The sequence below is a fragment of the Ips typographus genome, linkage group LG2, assembly GCF_016097725.1.
Source record: "Ips typographus isolate SLU linkage group LG2, UJ_Ityp_2.0, whole genome shotgun sequence".
Taxonomy (NCBI): Eukaryota; Metazoa; Arthropoda; class Insecta; order Coleoptera; family Curculionidae; genus Ips; species Ips typographus.
The window spans coordinates 14,444-29,521 of NC_138423.1; the positions used below are offsets into that span (position 1 = coordinate 14,444).

The following is a 15,078-nucleotide window of genomic DNA, read 5'->3' on the forward strand; positions in this document are numbered from 1 at the left end:
CTTCACCATAAAATCACATATTTTTTGACACACGTCGCTTTGACCCTGAATTACTCCCTTATTTGACAAGTTACGTCAAAATGTCATAGAAAACAAAAGATAGAGCAGATTTCAAGCTTCCCAAAAATATCCCCCACGATTCGATTGATTGCACCGTGCAACAAACAATACACTAGGTTCACATCTGCTCGTGGAAGATGTGGCAACATAGGGCACAGTCTCAACTGACACTACTGACAGTCGGCGGCTAAACATTTTGAGGTTAGGAATTTTAAAAAATTTAAAAACAGCAAAAACTACAAACAGAAGAAATAAAAACTTAATTTAGGATTGTTTAAGTGTATTAATTAGTGTTGCATCACTTGGTAGTAAACAAACCAATCAAACTTTGGCTTGGGAACAACCACATTCAATTTTAATTATCTGGAGTTTTAAGTTAAGAGCACTGGAGGTGCATTCAAACAAGTGGTCATTAACAGCCCAATCCATAAAATTTGCAAGAAACGAAAGGCAGGCAATGTGTGTCCAATCCTGGAGACTATTAGGAAGTTCTTGCAGTTTGGTGATGATGTAGCAGTGTTTTAACTTACAACAGAATTGTTGCTGTTTTAAGAACTTGCTTTTGTGATTTAAATTGCTTATTTAGGTATTTTCTTTTGTAAATTTACTCAGCAGCATTAAATACATATCAATTTTGTTTTGTTGTGTGATTTATTTAACATGTTCAGTTCAACAATTTATTGTACCAAAGAGCAGGTAGGTAAATTATCTAATTTTATGAAGAAAACTAGACTTTTGATAAAAAATAAACTCTTCTTAAAGATTTTATTTGTATATTTCATAATGAATACAATTAAAATAGTAATTTAACCTACTACCTATCTGATGTAAAATACTGTATTTAACAGTAGCACCATCTGTTTCTAGCCTTATAGGTAGTCAGAGAAGTATAGGCAAGGGGGGCTAATTCTGTAAAATAATGGCATTTGATCAAATTTACATATTAAGTAACATAGTTAGGTACCTATGTCCTATATCTTTCTAATGTTACCTGAAATATTTCAACACTCTGCATATGGATTTTGACAACACCATTATAACCATTGCTTCAAACACCTTTCGTTGTTCAGTCACCAGGAGTCTTTTACAGCAGCCGTTGATAATGGGACCCTTTCAAAGCATGATAAGCAAACTCCAGAAAGGTACCTACCTGAAACATAAGCTATTTAGTATTAGCAGCTCATTAAAAGGTAGGGGCCTTCCTTTTTATAATATTAGGTAAATCACCTTGTCAGCATCCATGTTTCTTTGATTGAGAAACAACCACTGGCTTGAATAAACTTGGTTCTTGGGACTAAGTAAATAGGTACCTATATGCATGGGCTGTTTCATTGTGATTGTGTGTTTTTTATTAGAAAAGGCATTCTTTTCTGTTTTCCTTCAGAATGTTTCACTGGGCCCCTTGATAGTTGCAAAGTGTAGGTGGGTGGCATTTTCAAAACTCTCTTCCCGAAACATACACACACAACACACACACACACATTATCTAGGTACCTATCTAGTATCGCAGTAGTTACATCGAAATATTGTAAAATTTACATCAAAAATAAAACATTTCGCTTTGTTTACTACCTATTAATTTGCCAACGATGGCGGCCGATGACGTCAAAATTCTATCGCGCTCGGAACGCACGTAATAGACAAGAAAGGCAAATGATGACGTAACCGCGACGGGAAAAAAATGGACCATATCATAGAAAACAAAAAATATCCCCACATGAGTTGATTGATAACACCGTTTGGCCGATCTCGAACTAAGTGACAGCTACTGTCATTTTGACAGCTGGAATGGATTCCTCGTCCCCAAATTAGTCGAAAATGAGTACCATCACCGCCCTCTGTACAAGAAAGCCAAGAAGGTGCATGCCAAAAATTCCAATATGGCCGAAATATGGGATTGACAGTTTGCATTTGTTTGTATTGTGGAAATTGAGTTTTTGGATGATTAAATTAATTTTTAAAGTTTAAAGTCAAGACTTGGGATTACTTGCCAAAGTAATTTTTGTTTGCTATTATATATTGTTGTTTATATGTTTGTTGTTCTAGTGAAAGTGTAGTTTGTGTTCATTTTATTGTGTTATCACTATTGTTATTGTTCCTTCATTGTTCTATACTTTGTTGTTGGTTTTTTAACTTAAATTCTATTGCCTCTACAATATGCCGTCACACTTGTTGTTTGCCAAATTGTAAAAGCAATTTGGAGAAAGGCCCAAAAGTGTCCTTTCCTTTCCAAAAGACCCTGCTCGAACCCAACAGTGGTTGAAAGCTTTGAACTGGAATGATTTTACTCCAACACAATACTCAGTGGTAAGTACAATATGCTTTCTCATTCAGTAAACTTATTGCCTCTTACATACATAAGTGAGTTAAATTTTGAGGCCGCCTGCATTTTGAGAGCAACAAAGGTTTACTCTGAAGAAACAGGACAGCTTTTAGAAGTTTCATTGGCACATTTACATTTTAAAAGAAAGGTCTTGGTAATAATATAAAACCCATTTACCACTTTTGCTTACCTAGATTCAAGGATTTCCAAATTTTCTTTGATTGAGCAGTTTTTACATTAGTTTGTTGTACTTTCCAAGACAAAGGGTTCTCACCAAACTTGCTTTGGCTGGACTTTATTGGATATAAAAAGCCATATCTATACATATCTGGATCAGGAATGAAGCGTTCTTTGATTTTTCACTCACAACTTCTAATCAACTACACGAAAAAAAAAAAAAAACATATCTTCTACTGCATCTCCATAGGTTTGTGTACAAAAAAAAATCCGATAACGCCGCCATTAAAATGACATTCTAGGCTTTCTTGTAAAGAAGGCGGTGGTACCATCAACCCTAGTGAAATCGGACTGGTTTTGACGTTATTAGCTGTCAAAGTGACAGAATAACAATAATGCATCTCAAGTGCGTTTTTTATCAAAACAAATCGAGTGAAGGATGGTTTTTGGCTAATTTTGGGGCGCCCAATCCATTGGTGAAATCACTTCTTTGATATCTCCACAAATCGCCAGTGTCTCGAATTGAGTGACAGCTACTGTCATTTTGACAGATGGAATGGATTCCCCGTCCCCAAATTAGTGAAATCGGACTGGTTTTGACGTTATTAGCTGTCAAAGTGACAGATTAACAATAATGCATCTCAAACGCGTTTTTTATCAAAACAAAACGAGTGAAGGGTGGTTTTTGGCTAATTTTGGGGCGCCCAATCCATTGGTGAAATTACTTCTTTGATATCTCCACAAATCGCCAGTGTCTCGAATTGAGTGACAGTTACTGTCATTTTGACAGCTGGAATGGATTCGCCGTCCCCAAATTAGTCAAAAATGAGTACCATCAAGCCTAGTGAAATCGGACTGGTTTTGACGTTATTAGCTGTCAAAGTGACCGGAACAAAACGTGTGTGAACTCGCGCCAGGATACAAAATTAAAAATAAGCGAGCGTCTTGGAAAACGGAGGTGCGAACGACAATTTGCGACGTTGCCAAGTCTCATCATATCACCCATGTTTTGAAGCAGTCTATGTTATGTTTTGAAATGTGATTAATAAAAATAAGTAGTTTTCACCAATATCATCGAATAATCTAATATAGAAGTGTGCAGCTATAAAAGAAATATGTTGATTTAAAATGGTAGGAGCGGGTATGGCAACGCCGCGGTAATTAGTAATTTCTTGTCTTGTTTACGTTTTGTGGTATCCGTATATTGCGAAAAAATCGTAGCTCTTTTATTTAAATTCGCAGGAAATTCGTTCCAACGCCATTCGAAAAAGCATAAAAAATACTACAAAATGAGTTAAAAATGGCCTCTGTAGCTCCTCCCGTTACCGAGATATTGAATTTCAAAAAGTACCTAAAAAACCTCTCTAATACCCCCCCATTCTTTAAATTTTTTTGAAAAGTGAAAAATTTTAAAGTGCTTTTTTTGTGCTTATTTCACCTAATTTAAGGTTCTTTTGTATAAATATGCCCTTTGCTGTGCATTGGAACCCTTATAGAGCAAAATAAAAATTTGTCAAAATTGCACTTTTGACAAAAATTGATTTTTTTGTCTTTTTGAAAAATCGTAGCTCTTTTATTTAAATTCGCAGGAAATTCGTTCCAATGCCATTTGAAAAAGCATAGAAAATACTACAAAATGGGTTAAAAATGGCCTCTGTAGCTCCTCCCGTTACCGAGATATTGAATTTCAAAAAGTACCTAAAAAACCTCTCTAATACCCCCCCATTCTTTCAATTTTTTTGAAAAGTAAAAAATTTTAAAGTGCTTTTTTTGTGATTATTTCACCTAATTTAATGTTCTTTTGTATAAGTATGCCCTTTGCTGTGCATTGGAACCCTTATAGAGCAAAATAAAAAAATTGAAAATTTCGACAAAAAATGGCATTTTTCGAATTTTTTTTGGACGCTAGAACGCGTCAAAATTCTTTTACCCTAAAATCACATATTTTGGGACACACGTCGCTTTGACCCTAAATAACTCTCTTATTTGACAAGTTACGTCAAAATGTCATAGAAAACAAAAGATAGAGCAGATTTCAAGCTTTCTAAAATGTCCCCCCTTGAGCTGATTGATAACACCGTTTGGACGCTAGAACGCGTCAAAATTCTTTCACCCTAAAATCACATATTTTGGGACACACCTTGCTTTGACCCTAAACAACTCTCTTATTTGACAAGTTACGTCAAAATATCATAGAAAACAAACGATAGAGCAGATTTCAAGCTTTCTAAAAATGTCCCCCATCAGCTGATTGATAACACCGTTTGGACGCTAGAAGGCGTCAAATTTCCTTTACCATAATATCACATATTATATTGTAAATATTTTTCAGTCAGATTTCATGTCTCTTAATCCGGCCGAGTTCCTGGCAAAGAAATTTTACACAATTAACACAGTCAGTTAAAATGTTAAATTTTAGATCTAACTCTGTTAGTTTTTGAGATATCAAAAAACCGACTGCATCAGAGTCTTTTCCGGGACATTTTAACATAAAATGACACCGAGACGTCAACTGTAACTTGACAAATAAAAAAGTGGTATTTTTTGACAGTTCGAGGCCGCCATTTTGAATTTTGTGTCAAAATATTGACTTGCACCTCATTTTAAAGCAAATTTCACGTCACAACACTCAGGTCACAAGTAAGTAAGCCTCGTTTATTATAAAAATAAAGTAAGTAAGGTACCTATAAAGCGGCGGATGATATCTGGGGGTAATAAGGTATATTACCCGCAGATGAGATGGGCCAATACTGCAGTAATTGCCGTCGTGTGCATGAATGTAGGGGGAGGGCGAGTCTAGTTCAGCCCCGTAAAGGGTGACACGCAAGGTGCTCTTTAAGTTGCGAGAGAACCCTTCTCTTTTTAGAGACATGAATAAATACTTTTTTTTCAAAATCGGTCCGTTTAGGTATTACTGCAACAAACAATACACTAGGTTCACATCTGCTCGTGGAAGATGTGGCAACATAGGGCACAGTCTCAACTGACAGTCGGCGGCTAAACATTTTGAGGTTAGGAATTTTAAAAAATTTAAAAACAGCAAAAACTACAAACAGAAGAAATAAAAAGTTAATTTAGGGTTGTTTAAGTTTATTAATTAGTGTTGCAACACTTGGTGGTAAACAAACCAATCAAACTTTGGCTTGGGAACAACCACATTCAATTTTAATTATCTGGAAAGAGCACTGGAGCACTGAAGGTGCATTCAAAGGAGTCCTCATTAACAGCCCAATCCATAAAATTTGCAAGAAACGAAAGGCAGGCAATGTGTGTCCAATCCTGGAGACTATTAGGAAGTTCTTGCAGTTTGGTGATGATGTAGCAGTGTTTTAACTTACAACAGAATTGTTGCTGTTTTAAGAACTTGCTTTTGTGATTTAAATTGCTTATTTAGGTATTTTCTTTTGTAAATTTACTCAGCAGCATTAAATACATATCAATTTTGTTTTGTTGTGTGATTTATTTAACATGTTCAGTTCAACAATTTATTGTACCAAAGAGCAGGTAGGTAAATTATCTAATTTTATGAAGAAAACTAGACTTTTGATAAAAAATAAACTCTTCTTAAAGATTTTATTTGTATATTTCATAATGAATACAATTAAAATAGTAATTTAACCTACTACCTATCTGATGTAAAATACTGTATTTAACAGTAGCACCATCTGTTTCTAGCCTTATAGGTAGTCAGAGAAGTATAGGCAAGGGGGGCTAATTCTGTAAAATAATGGCATTTGATCAAATTTACATATTAAGTAACATAGTTAGGTACCTATGTCCTATATCTTTCTAATGTTACCTGAAATATTTCAACACTCTGCATATGGATTTTGACAACACCATTATAACCATTGCTTCAAACACCTTTCGTTGTTCAGTCACCAGGAGTCTTTTACAGCAGCCGTTGATAATGGGACCCTTTCAAAGCATGATAAGCAAACTCCAGAAAGGTACCTACCTGAAACATAAGCTATTTAGTATTAGCAGCTCATTAAAAGGTAGGGGCCTTCCTTTTTATAATATTAGGTAAATCACCTTGTCAGCATCCATGTTTCTTTGATTGAGAAACAACCACTGGCTTGAATAAACTTGGTTCTTGGGACTAAGTAAATAGGTACCTATATGCATGGGCTGTTTCATTGTGATTGTGTGTTTTTTATTAGAAAAGGCATTCTTTTCTGTTTTCCTTCAGAATGTTTCACTGGGCCCCTTGATAGTTGCAAAGTGTAGGTGGGTGGCATTTTCAAAACTCTCTTCCCGAAACATACACACACAACACACACACACACATTATCTAGGTACCTATCTAGTATCGCAGTAGTTACATCGAAATATTGTAAAATTTACATCAAAAATAAAACATTTCGCTTTGTTTACTACCTATTAATTTGCCAACGATGGCGGCCGATGACGTCAAAATTCTATCGCGCTCGGAACGCACGTAATAGACAAGAAAGGCAAATGATGACGTAACCGCGACGGGAAAAAAATGGACCATATCATAGAAAACAAAAAATATCCCCACATGAGTTGATTGATAACACCGTTTGGCCGATCTCGAACTAAGTGACAGCTACTGTCATTTTGACAGCTGGAATGGATTCCTCGTCCCCAAATTAGTCGAAAATGAGTACCATCAACCCTAGTGAAATCGGACTGGTTTTGACGTTATTAGCTGTCAAAGTGACAGAATAACAATAATGCATCTCAAGTGCGTTTTTTATCAAAACAAATCGAGTGAAGGGTGGTTTTTGGCTAATTTTGGGGCGCCCAATCCATTGGTGAAATCACTTTTTTGATATCTCCACAAATCGCCAGTGTCTCGAATTGAGTGACAGCTACTGGCATTTTGACAGCTGGAATGGATTCCCCGTCCCCAAATTAGTGAAATCGGACTGGTTTTGACGTTATTAGCTGTCAAAGTGACAGATTAACAATAATGCATCTCAAGCGCGTTTTTTATCAAAACAAAACGAGTGAAGGGTGGTTTTTGGCTAATTTTGGGGCGCCCAATCCATTGGTGAAATCACTTTTTTGATATCTCCACAAATCGCCAGTGTCTCGAATTGAGTGACAGTTACTGTCATTTTGACAGCTGGAATGGATTCGCCGTCCCCAAATTAGTCGAAAATGAGTACCATCAAGCCTAGTGAAATCGGACTGGTTTTGACGTTATTAGCTGTCAAAGTGACCGGAACAAAACGTGTGTGAACTCGCGCCAGGATACAAAATTAAAAATTAGCGAGCGTCTTGGAAAACGGAGGTGCGAACGACAATTTGCGACGTTGCCAAGTCTCATCATATCACCCATGTTTTGAAGCAGTCTATGTTATGTTTTGAAATGTGATTAATAAAAATAAGTAGTTTTCACCAATATCATCGAATAATCTAATATAGAAGTGTGCAGCTATAAAAGGAATATGTTGATTTAAAATGGTAGGAGCGGGTATGGCAACGCCGCGGTAATTAGTAATTTCTTGTTTACGTTTTGTTGTAACGAAAATAATTCCCATATCTCTATTATTTTGGTTGCCGGTAGAAGAGGCCGACCGCCAAGAAAACCTAGAGAAGAGAGAAGACTTAGGTTAGGTTGAATAATTTTAGAATAGTTCAGAGACTAGATGACTTGTGATAATTTTATGGCTACAATAAATGTTACTTTATGTTCAGCCCTTAGTTTTTGAGCTTTTCTAAGTGAGTAACCCTCTACGAACGATTCCGCACGCCTAATAGGTACCTATACTATTTTTCAATAAAACTGTAAACTTTAATGGCCTGTTTTTCATATGTTAGGTATGTTATTACTTAGGTGATAAAATTAGATAGTTTTGTCTAATATTATTTAAATTTTTAGGAGTGAAGTTATAGGTAGTCAACTTTAATTTGACTAGAGTTTCAACAGAGCCACAAATGTTGAACCACCCTATAAACTAGGATTCATTTAGGTACTACTGCTGCTAAAAATGTCTATTTCCTATAAGGTGGAATTAACTTTAAACATTTTTAGCAAGCTTGAGAAACATTTGTCAGAGTCTGTTCTGAACACTGCTTCAGAAACAGGATCTATAAAAAGTGTTGTGGGCCCAACCAAAAGGTAAATAATAAAATTAGCTTAGTATTTGGGTGATTATAATGTAAAAATAGTATATTTTATTAGGTAAATAAATAGGAAAATAGTAAGATACATATTGGAGTAGAAGTGATCTTGGTTCAACAGCAAGTTTGCAGAAACCGGTCAATGGATCGTTGGGATAAAAGTTGAAGTACTTTGTCCAGAAAAGCTGGTAGGTAGCTTCTGACTCCTATTGATGTATGTTGTCCTTGTACCATAGTCGCAATCCTTTTCGACCCCCCCATTCAGGGCTTCAGTGTCAGTAAATTACCACCATTTTCAGCAAGAATAGTGGCCAGTATAATCACATTGCATTGGGCATTTTGTTAACTGTATTAAATATGTCCTATTGGTTTGTTGTTCCGAAAACTAATAAACGACCTGGGGAGATCTGGTGTTGGTCCGTATACGTTTAATCCAGGTAGGTTCTATAATAACAAATTTTCTCCACTCTAGTTGGAATATTAACAATTATTATTATGTCATCTCTAATATCAACCCTTTTTGTTTTAGCATACTCCATCAGCCACACCAATAACCAGCACAGCCTGTAATTTTTATGATTCAATGTATTATAAGTAAGTGCATGCATTTTTAGGTGACAATACAAACAATCCTGGCTATTTAGTATAAATAATATAATAGTGGAAAAAATGCTATATTATCCATGGTTTAGACAGCATTTATTGACCTTATCTTCTCTCTTACAATAAAAGCTTCTGTCTGTCAAAACATTGGTTAATAATATACTATTTTTGTACTTATTTCACCTAATTTAAGGTCCTTTGGCATAAATATGCCCTTTGCTGTGCACTGGAGCAAATTAAACATTTGCCAAAAATGCGCTTTTTGTAAAAATAGCATATTTCTTGATACACGTCGCTCTGACCCTAAATTACTCCTTTATTTGACAAGTCTTTGACTTTGTTTGACAAATGTCATAGAAAACAAAAGATAGAGCAGACTTCAAGCTTTCCAAAAATATCCCCCCTAGAGTTGATTGGTCATACCGCTTGGCCGCTGAAGGGCGTCAAAATTCATTCACCATAAAATCACATATTTTTTGACACGTCGCTTTGACCCTAAATTACTCCCTTATTTGACAAGTTGTGTCAAAATGTCATAGAAAACAAAATATAGAGCAGATTTCAAGCTTCCCAAAAATATCGCCCCATGGTTCGATTGATTGCACCGTTTGGCCGCTAGAGGGCTTCAAAGTTCCTTCACCATAAAATAACATATTTTGTGACACTCGTCGCTTTGACCCTGAATTACTACCTTATTTGACAAGTTACGTCAAAATGTCATAGAAAACAAAAGATAGAGCAGATTTCAAGCTTTCCAAAAATATTCCCCCATGATTCGATTGATTGCACCGTTTGGCCGCTAGAGGGCGTCAAAGTTCCTTCACCATAAAATCACATATTTTTTGACACACGTCGCTTTGACCCTGAATTACTCCCTTATTTGACAAGTTACGTCAAAATGTCATAGAAAACAAAAGATAGAGCAGATTTCAATCTTTCCAAAAATATCCCCCCATGACTCGATTGATTGCACCGTTTGGCCGCTAGAGGGCGTCAAAATTCCTTCACCATAAAATCACATATTTTTTGACACACGTCGCTTTGACCCTGAATTACTCCCTTATTTGACAAGTTACGTCAAAATGTCATAGAAAACAAAAGATAGAGCAGACTTCAATCTTTCCAAAAATATCCCCCCATGACTCGATTGATTGCACCGTTTGGCCGCTAGAGGGCGTCAAAGTTCCTTCACCATAAAATCACATATTTTTTGACACACGTCGCTTTGACCCTGAATTACTCCCTTATTTGACAAGTTACGTCAAAATGTCATAGAAAACAAAAGATAGAGCAGATTTCAAGCTTCCCAAAAATATCCCCCCACGATTCGATTGATTGCACCGTGCAACAAACAATACACTAGGTTCACATCTGCTCGTGGAAGATGTGGCAACATAGGGCACAGTCTCAACTGACACTACTGACAGTCGGCGGCTAAACATTTTGAGGTTAGGAATTTTAAAAAATTTAAAAACAGCAAAAACTACAAACAGAAGAAATAAAAACTTAATTTAGGATTGTTTAAGTGTATTAATTAGTGTTGCATCACTTGGTAGTAAACAAACCAATCAAACTTTGGCTTGGGAACAACCACATTCAATTTTAATTATCTGGAGTTTTAAGTTAAGAGCACTGGAGGTGCATTCAAACAAGTGGTCATTAACAGCCCAATCCATAAAATTTGCAAGAAACGAAAGGCAGGCAATGTGTGTCCAATCCTGGAGACTATTAGGAAGTTCTTGCAGTTTGGTGATGATGTAGCAGTGTTTTAACTTACAACAGAATTGTTGCTGTTTTAACAACTTGCTTTTGTGATTTAATTTGCTTATTTAGGTATTTTCTTTTGTAAATTTACTCAGCAGCATTAAATACATATCAATTTTGTTTTGTTGTGTGATTTATTTAACATGTTCAGTTCAACAATTTATTGTACCAAAGAGCAGGTAGGTAAATTATCTAATTTTATGAAGAAAACTAGACTTTTGATAAAAAATAAACTCTTCTTAAAGATTTTATTTGTATATTTCATAATGAATACAATTAAAATAGTAATTTAACCTACTACCTATCTGATGTAAAATACTGTATTTAACAGTAGCACCATCTGTTTCTAGCCTTATAGGTAGTCAGAGAAGTATAGGCAAGGGGGGCTAATTCTGTAAAATAATGGCATTTGATCAAATTTACATATTAAGTAACATAGTTAGGTACCTATGTCCTATATCTTTCTAATGTTACCTGAAATATTTCAACACTCTGCATATGGATTTTGACAACACCATTATAACCATTGCTTCAAACACCTTTCGTTGTTCAGTCACCAGGAGTCTTTTACAGCAGCCGTTGATAATGGGACCCTTTCAAAGCATGATAAGCAAACTCCAGAAAGGTACCTACCTGAAACATAAGCTATTTAGTATTAGCAGCTCATTAAAAGGTAGGGGCCTTCCTTTTTATAATATTAGGTAAATCACCTTGTCAGCATCCATGTTTCTTTGATTGAGAAACAACCACTGGCTTGAATAAACTTGGTTCTTGGGACTAAGTAAATAGGTACCTATATGCATGGGCTGTTTCATTGTGATTGTGTGTTTTTTATTAGAAAAGGCATTCTTTTCTGTTTTCCTTCAGAATGTTTCACTGGGCCCCTTGATAGTTGCAAAGTGTAGGTGGGTGGCATTTTCAAAACTCTCTTCCCGAAACATACACACACAACACACACACACACATTATCTAGGTACCTATCTAGTATCGCAGTAGTTACATCGAAATATTGTAAAATTTACATCAAAAATAAAACATTTCGCTTTGTTTACTACCTATTAATTTGCCAACGATGGCGGCCGATGACGTCAAAATTCTATCGCGCTCGGAACGCACGTAATAGACAAGAAAGGCAAATGATGACGTAACCGCGACGGGAAAAAAATGGACCATATCATAGAAAACAAAAAATATCCCCACATGAGTTGATTGATAACACCGTTTGGCCGATCTCGAACTAAGTGACAGCTACTGTCATTTTGACAGCTGGAATGGATTCCTCGTCCCCAAATTAGTCGAAAATGAGTACCATCAACCCTAGTGAAATCGGACTGGTTTTGACGTTATTAGCTGTCAAAGTGACAGAATAACAATAATGCATCTCAAGTGCGTTTTTTATCAAAACAAATCGAGTGAAGGGTGGTTTTTGGCTAATTTTGGGGCGCCCAATCCATTGGTGAAATCACTTTTTTGATATCTCCACAAATCGCCAGTGTCTCGAATTGAGTGACAGCTACTGGCATTTTGACAGCTGGAATGGATTCCCCGTCCCCAAATTAGTGAAATCGGACTGGTTTTGACGTTATTAGCTGTCAAAGTGACAGATTAACAATAATGCATCTCAAGCGCGTTTTTTATCAAAACAAAACGAGTGAAGGGTGGTTTTTGGCTAATTTTGGGGCGCCCAATCCATTGGTGAAATCACTTTTTTGATATCTCCACAAATCGCCAGTGTCTCGAATTGAGTGACAGTTACTGTCATTTTGACAGCTGGAATGGATTCGCCGTCCCCAAATTAGTCGAAAATGAGTACCATCAAGCCTAGTGAAATCGGACTGGTTTTGACGTTATTAGCTGTCAAAGTGACCGGAACAAAACGTGTGTGAACTCGCGCCAGGATACAAAATTAAAAATTAGCGAGCGTCTTGGAAAACGGAGGTGCGAACGACAATTTGCGACGTTGCCAAGTCTCATCATATCACCCATGTTTTGAAGCAGTCTATGTTATGTTTTGAAATGTGATTAATAAAAATAAGTAGTTTTCACCAATATCATCGAATAATCTAATATAGAAGTGTGCAGCTATAAAAGGAATATGTTGATTTAAAATGGTAGGAGCGGGTATGGCAACGCCGCGGTAATTAGTAATTTCTTGTTTACGTTTTGTTGTAACGAAAATAATTCCCATATCTCTATTATTTTGGTTGCCGGTAGAAGAGGCCGACCGCCAAGAAAACCTAGAGAAGAGAGAAGACTTAGGTTAGGTTGAATAATTTTAGAATAGTTCAGAGACTAGATGACTTGTGATAATTTTATGGCTACAATAAATGTTACTTTATGTTCAGCCCTTAGTTTTTGAGCTTTTCTAAGTGAGTAACCCTCTACGAACGATTCCGCACGCCTAATAGGTACCTATACTATTTTTCAATAAAACTGTAAACTTTAATGGCCTGTTTTTCATATGTTAGGTATGTTATTACTTAGGTGATAAAATTAGATAGTTTTGTCTAATATTATTTAAATTTTTAGGAGTGAAGTTATAGGTAGTCAACTTTAATTTGACTAGAGTTTCAACAGAGCCACAAATGTTGAACCACCCTATAAACTAGGATTCATTTAGGTACTACTGCTGCTAAAAATGTCTATTTCCTATAAGGTGGAATTAACTTTAAACATTTTTAGCAAGCTTGAGAAACATTTGTCAGAGTCTGTTCTGAACACTGCTTCAGAAACAGGATCTATAAAAAGTGTTGTGGGCCCAACCAAAAGGTAAATAATAAAATTAGCTTAGTATTTGGGTGATTATAATGTAAAAATAGTATATTTTATTAGGTAAATAAATAGGAAAATAGTAAGATACGTATTGGAGTAGAAGTGATCTTGGTTCAACAGCAAGTTTGCAGAAACCGGTCAATGGATCGTTGGGATAAAAGTTGAAGTACTTTGTCCAGAAAAGCTGGTAGGTAGCTTCTGACTCCTATTGATGTATGTTGTCCTTGTACCATAGTCGCAATCCTTTTCGACCCCCCCATTCAGGGCTTCAGTGTCAGTAAATTACCACCATTTTCAGCAAGAATAGTGGCCAGTATAATCACATTGCATTGGGCATTTTGTTAACTGTATTAAATATGTCCTATTGGTTTGTTGTTCCGAAAACTAATAAACGACCTGGGGAGATCTGGTGTTGGTCCGTATACGTTTAATCCAGGTAGGTTCTATAATAACAAATTTTCTCCACTCTAGTTGGAATATTAACAATTATTATTATGTCATCTCTAATATCAACCCTTTTTGTTTTAGCATACTCCATCAGCCACACCAATAACCAGCACAGCCTGTAATTTTTATGATTCAATGTATTATAAGTAAGTGCATGCATTTTTAGGTGACAATACAAACAATCCTGGCTATTTAGTATAAATAATATAATAGTGGAAAAAATGCTATATTATCCATGGTTTAGACAGCATTTATTGACCTTATCTTCTCTCTTACAATAAAAGCTTCTGTCTGTCAAAACATTGGTTAATAATATACTATTTTTGTACTTATTTCACCTAATTTAAGGTCCTTTGGCATAAATATGCCCTTTGCTGTGCACTGGAGCAAATTAAACATTTGCCAAAAATGCGCTTTTTGTAAAAATAGCATATTTCTTGATACACGTCGCTCTGACCCTAAATTACTCCTTTATTTGACAAGTCTTTGACTTTGTTTGACAAATGTCATAGAAAACAAAAGATAGAGCAGACTTCAAGCTTTCCAAAAATATCCCCCCTAGAGTTGATTGGTCATACCGCTTGGCCGCTGAAGGGCGTCAAAATTCATTCACCATAAAATCACATATTTTTTGACACGTCGCTTTGACCCTAAATTACTCCCTTATTTGACAAGTTATGTCAAAATGTCATAGAAAACAAAATATAGAGCAGATTTCAAGCTTCCCAAAAATATCGCCCCATGGTTCGATTGATTGCACCGTTTGGCCGCTAGAGGGCTTCAAAGTTCCTTCACCATAAAATAACATATTTTGTGACACTCGTCGCTTTGACCCT

The 15,078-nt window shown here is 35.9% G+C and overlaps 5 long non-coding RNA genes across 5 annotated transcripts; 2 read left to right on the top strand and 3 right to left on the bottom strand.

The window, feature by feature from the left end:
* Window positions 1-813: 813 nt before the first annotated feature.
* LOC145724944 (uncharacterized) lies at window positions 814-1,548 on the bottom strand. Its single transcript, XR_014177134.1, has 2 exons — window positions 1,052-1,548; window positions 814-969 (listed from the first exon to the last, which is right to left on the bottom strand). It is a non-coding gene; the product is annotated as an uncharacterized LOC145724944 (long non-coding RNA).
* Window positions 1,549-4,674: 3,126 nt separating this feature from the next.
* LOC145724022 (uncharacterized) lies at window positions 4,675-11,143 on the top strand. The gene is made up of 2 exons (XR_014176910.1): window positions 4,675-5,886; window positions 11,021-11,143. It is a non-coding gene; the product is annotated as an uncharacterized LOC145724022 (long non-coding RNA).
* LOC145724019 (uncharacterized) lies at window positions 6,122-6,856 on the bottom strand. Its single transcript, XR_014176907.1, has 2 exons — window positions 6,360-6,856; window positions 6,122-6,277 (listed from the first exon to the last, which is right to left on the bottom strand). It is a non-coding gene; the product is annotated as an uncharacterized LOC145724019 (long non-coding RNA).
* A 116-nt stretch (window positions 11,144-11,259) lies between the features above and the next one.
* On the bottom strand, window positions 11,260-11,994 carry LOC145724018 (uncharacterized). The gene is made up of 2 exons (XR_014176906.1): window positions 11,498-11,994; window positions 11,260-11,415 (listed from the first exon to the last, which is right to left on the bottom strand). It is a non-coding gene; the product is annotated as an uncharacterized LOC145724018 (long non-coding RNA).
* A 521-nt stretch (window positions 11,995-12,515) lies between these two features.
* LOC145724021 (uncharacterized) lies at window positions 12,516-14,557 on the top strand. Its single transcript, XR_014176909.1, has 2 exons — window positions 12,516-13,491; window positions 13,553-14,557. It is a non-coding gene; the product is annotated as an uncharacterized LOC145724021 (long non-coding RNA).
* Window positions 14,558-15,078: the final 521 nt, after the last annotated feature.